Raw genomic sequence first — 6,000 nt, forward strand, 5'->3', positions numbered from 1 at the left:
ATGGTTTTGGTGTCTCGATATTCACAACATTCGCCTGTTTGTGTTCGTTCTTTGCGACTAGGGATGCCAGATGTGAATATACAGTTTCATTTCAAATACAATTTGAAGAATATTGTGTTTTCAGGCATGTATTTTCTTTTCATCGTTTTAGGCCTCAACATTTTTAGCGGAACTTCGCCGTCTCAACGTAATATTACACGTGTCATTTGTATTAGTACTTAGTTTGTGGAATGACACGCAATGACTCTCTGATCCCCTCTACTCCGGATCCCGTTGGGTTTGAAATTAGCAAAATTATGCTTTTTGTAACTCGTTTGACTATGTTTTTTTCGATATTTGTTTTTCATCATTACAAGGATGCTAAATTTGCAAACATGTTCGCAATTTTACTGATATTTAATTTAAGTCCTGTCTGTTCTGTAGTAGACTTATATTTTGAGTTGCACACTGCAGGGATATGGCATTTATTCTCTTTATGACTTGATTTTCTGCGCTAAAAATCTCCAGACACGAAAACAACAAACCACCAAGTATTTTTGTATTCTTTATTCATCGTATATTTTTGTATCTCTGGGTTGACCGCTACTGACCTCACCAGCTTTTCAAACTGAAATGGCACAAAATGCTACGCATCTGATTAATTTTTGCTCCCAGGGAGGCCTCCCCGCATCTCATGTTCTATGGTCCTTCCGGGTCAGTATGAAAACTCTCACCATGTGTCTGCTGCGGGAACTTCACCGACCGGGCGTGGAACGGCTACGCAATGAAATAATAAGCTTCACAACACCCTCGAACCGGAAGGTGGGAATCAGGACCATCAGCAGTAATTACCACATCGAGTTGAATCCATCGGTTGCCGGGATATAAGACAGGGTGGTCGTGTCGGATTTGATGAAGCAAATTGATCGCAGCGGGTAGAGTGGACATACGACTCGTCTTGTCCGAGTATGTGTCTACGTGCAGATTGATTTTGTGCGTCAATTTTACTTCGCGGGTTATTCCCGCGGCTAGAAGTCGTTGCTTGGGAATAATAGTGCCGCCTCCATCTTAGGAGGATATTCATAAAATGTTGAATGTAAGATTATCAATTGTTTGTTTCTTGAATGTGACAATACTATTTGCATTTTAGCACATTCCTTCGGAGTTAGCTAAAAGAATTAAGCTATCCTCATGCTGGAAGCTTGCAAGGTACAACAGTGTCCGTTCTCGGTGAACCAAAAGGTGTCGGGAATCGACTGGCAAATATTCCTCTGAGAAACCGCCAATCAGATTGTCCTCGAGCAAAGTCCACAAAAGCTGGGAGCGGTGTTGGGACGGCTAACGAGCTGCTGCCAAGGCGTTCTATCGGATGTTATATTCTGTGGATTGGTACCGAATCTGACATACTGGCAGTGTTCGTGTCGCAGTTTATGGCACTGTATAAAAAGTGACACAATAAAGCCTCCTCAATGGAAACGGATGATTTAAGTTGAATTTCATATTAAAATAGTGAACTTGAGGAAATATTGAATATCTCTTTCAATAGCTATTGAGTAATAGGCAGGAATAGGCCTTCAGGTATTTAGAGAATATATATCAATCATTTTCACAGAAGATTAAAAAAAATAAACTGCTTTCCAGCGTACTAATCTAAATGAGACACACGTACGTCATTACAACGTAGAACTGTTAGCGACGACACTTAATCAGAATAACATACCGTGTTTTCTGCTATCCCGATGTTTGAGGAATATTCTCACGTTCCATTCGCATCAATCTTCATTTTTAAACCATTTTGAAACTTCAGTAAGTGACCCTTCACTGTCATCAACGAGGAATTAATTGATTAATTTATTTTACAGTTGTACAATTCCAAATGGAATCGAACTAAAATGCAGATTTTAAAAACTTGTGTTTTTGATTCGAACGAAAGTTTGCATTCCATATGGGTTGGTGGAAATATGAGTTTTCCTCAGCATTTGGGATTTTTTTTCTCATGTGTAACTTTCGAAAAAGGTGTATCGATTTTATTTTTTTTTTTTTAATTCGTTTATTTTTACAGGCTCAGTTACTTAAGTTTAAAGGAGCCGAATTCTTAAATATATTTTTAAAACTATATATATATATAGAAACAATTTTCTTACATCTATGGTTAGTAAGGTGGAAAACCGATTACTCGCGGTGTACTCGAGTTTAGAAGGGTGACATATTTTTAGGAGAAGGATGGGATATAAGGAAATTGTAACAATGTTGATGAGCACTCAATTCTTAAATCTATTCGTATATCTATAGTTTATTTACATTTCAACTTATTCTACTATTTATAGCAAGGGGATGAATTACCCGCAAAGGAAGGAAAGGAGGGTATAAGGATGTAGGGACAATCACACACGAAGATCTATAGCTTTAAGGAAAACATATATATGGGACATGTAATCAAGGTCTAACCGAGCCAACACATCTCTCACCGGCACATTGGGCTGTCTTCCTCGGGCCCGAAGGGAGTTTTCTAAATTCGATCTGGCGGCCAAATACACCTCGCACGACCAAACAATGTGCTCGATGTTGTGATAACCTTGGCCACAAACGCAGAGATTGCTGCTGGCAAGATTGAAACGAAAGAGTAGCGCATCTAACGAACAGTGATTGGACATGAGTCGGGAGAAGGTGCGGATAAAGTCCCGACTCAAGTCTAGACTTTTGAACCACGGTTTGAGGCTAACCTTAGGGATAATCGAGTGAAACCACCGGCCCAATTCATCTTCATTCCACTTGCGTTGCCAGTTAGCGATGGTATTTTTGCGAACTAAAGAATAAAATTCATTGAAGGCGATTTGACGCTGATAAATATCGCCTTCAATTGCACCTACCTTTGCCAATGAGTCAGCCCTCTCATTACCCGGAATTGAGCAATGTGAAGGGACCCAGACAAAGGTAATGACATAACAGCGTCTGGATAAAGCACTCAAAATTTCTCGTATTCTCTCAAGGAAGTACGGCGAGTGCTTTTCCGGCCTCACTGAACGGATAGCTTCGACAGAGCTAAGACTATCCGTTACAATGTAATAGTGTTCAACAGGTCGTGAGGCGACGCTGTCCAGCGCCCAGTATATCGCTGCCAATTCAGCAATATATACCGAGCAAGGATTCTGAAGACTGTGTGAGGTGCTAAAAAATACGTTGAACACTCCAAATCCTGTGGACTCATTCATAGAGGACCCATCAGTAAAGTATATATTATCACAATTGATACGCCCATACTTTGCATTGAAGATTGTAGGAACGAACCCCAATCTAAGATAATCTGGATTTTTATGGATTTTCTCCTTCATGAACAGATCGAAATGTACAGAGGAATTGATGTAGTCAGGAAAACAAACACGGTTGGGAATATACGAAGAAGGAACAACCTGCATAGAGGTGAATTCATGATATGAATTCATGAATCCAGAATGAAAATTTAGCTCGATCAATTGCTCAAAATTTCCGATCACCAATGGATTCATAACCTTACACCGGATGAGGAACCGAAGAGATAATAAATTGAAGCGATCTTTTAGTGGGAGTACGCCTGCCAAAACCTCGAGACTCATGGTATGCGTTGAGGGCATACATCCCAACGCAATACGGAGACAAAGATACTGAATTCGCTCGAGTTTAATGAGGTGTGTTTTGGCAGCTGATTGAAAACAGAAACTGCCATACTCCATCACTGAGAGAATAGTTGTTCGATACAACATAATAAGATCTTCGGGATGGGCTCCCCACCAGGTGCCGGTAATTGTACGGAGAAAGTTTATTCTTTGTTGACATTTTTTACTCAGATACCTAATATGGGCCCCCAAGTACATTTGGAGTCGAACCAGACCCCAAGATACTTGAATGACATAGCATGAGTGATCGGTTTACCCAAAAGTTGAAGCTTTGGTTTTGCTGGCCTATGCTTCCTAGAAAAAACCACCATCTCTGTTTTCTCCGTGGAGAATTCGATCCCTAGCCCAATGGCCCAGCTTGAAAAATTGTTCAAAGTATCTTGTAAGGGTCCTTGCAGGTCGGATTCGTTTGATCCTACGACAGACACCACTCCATCATCTGCAAGTTGTCTTAGGCTGCAATTTTGTGTAAGGCAATTGTCGATGTCGGTTACATAGAAGTTGTACAAAAGGGGGCTTAAACATGAGCCCTGGGGGAGTCCCATGTAAGAGACCCGACTTACTGCCGAATCTCCGTGAGAAAAGTTCAAATGTTTCTCACAAAGCAAGTTATATAACATATTATTCAATAGAGGCGGCAGACCCCGAGAGTGTAATTTGTCTGACAAAACCTCTATTGAAACAGAATCAAAGGCCCCCTTTATGTCCAAGAATACTGAAGCCATTTGTTTTTTTGCGGCGTAAGCCATTTGAATTTCTGAAGAAAGCAACGCAAGACAATCATTCGTCCCCTTGCCCCTGCGGAACCCATATTGTGTATCTGAGAGTAAGCCATTCGTTTCAACCCAATGATCAAGGCGAAACAAGATCATTTTCTCCAACAATTTCCGTATACAAGACAGCATTGCTATTGGGCGGTACGAATTGAAGTCGGACGCGGGTTTTCCGGGTTTTTGAATAGCTATAATTCGCACTTGTCTCCAATCATCTGGAACAATATTATGCTCCAGAAACCGATTGAATAAATTCAACAAGCGATGTTTCGCCACATCAGGGAGGTTTTTTAACAAGTTGAACTTAATTCTATCCGTTCCTGGAGCAGAATTGTTACAAGAAAGGAGAGCAAGAGAGAATTCTACCATCGAAAACTCGGAATCAAGATCGCACCTATCTTGTGCGAACCTACCTTGTACGCACCTACCTATATCTCGAACAATTTTTTGCACAGGAGCGGAATCGGGACAAACCTTCCGTGTAAAATTAAAAATCCATCGATGTGAATATTCTTCGCTTTCATTCGATGAAGAGCGATTTCTCATGTTTCGAGCCACTTTCCATAATTTTTTCATTGACGTTTCTCGTGACAAACCTCCCACGAAATTTCGCCAATAAGCATGTTTTTTCCCTTTGATCAAATTTTTGAACTGATTTTCAAGGTCCAAATACGTTTGAAAATTCTCAATGGTTCCACGTTTCCGAAAAGCTTTAAATGCATTCGATTTTTCTACATAAAGCTTGGAACATATGCTATCCCACCATAGATTGGGAGGCCTTCGACGAATAGTGGAACCTGGGATGGGTTTCGTTTGAGCGCGAACCGCGCTGTCATAGATCAAACGAGAAAGGAAGTTATACTCCTCCAATGGAGGTAAACCATCTCTGGAATTGATGGCTAGAGCAATCGCGTCCGTATATTTTTTCTAGTCAATGTGTCTTGTGAGGTCATATGCCATGTTTATAGATTCAGAAGAATTCGACCCAATGGTGATGGAAATTTTGATTGGCAAGTGATCACTACCGTTGGGGTCCTGGATTACATTCCACTTGCAATCTAACGATAGTGAATTCGAGCAAAGCGAGAGGTCAAGAGCACTTGGTTTAGCAGGAGGTTTAGGAACACGTGTTGTTTCCCCAGTATTCAAAACGGTCATATTGAAGCTGTTACAAAGGTCATATATCAACGATGAACGATTGTCGTCGTACTGTTCCCCCCAGGCAGTTCCGTGAGAGTTGAAGTCTCCCAAGATCAATCGTGGCTCAGGAAGAAGTGAGCACATGTCAACAAGTTGCTTGCGGCTAACCGCAGCTCTCGGAGGCCAATACAAGCTGACAATACAGAGGTCTTTTCCTCTGATGTTTGCATGACAAGCAACAGCTTCAATCCCTCCAATAGGTGGAAGGTCAATTCGAAAAAATGAGTGGCACTTATTGATCCCCAATAACACCCCTCCGTATCTGTCATCACGGTCCAAGCGTATAATATTGAAATCATGGAAAGAGAGATCATCTCGCGAAGAAAGCCAAGTTTCGGACAGAGCAAAAACATCACAATTGAACTTATGAATTAAAAATTTGAATGTATCCAATT

This window comes from Toxorhynchites rutilus, chromosome 2 (assembly GCF_029784135.1).
Source record: "Toxorhynchites rutilus septentrionalis strain SRP chromosome 2, ASM2978413v1, whole genome shotgun sequence".
Taxonomy (NCBI): domain Eukaryota; kingdom Metazoa; phylum Arthropoda; class Insecta; order Diptera; family Culicidae; genus Toxorhynchites; species Toxorhynchites rutilus.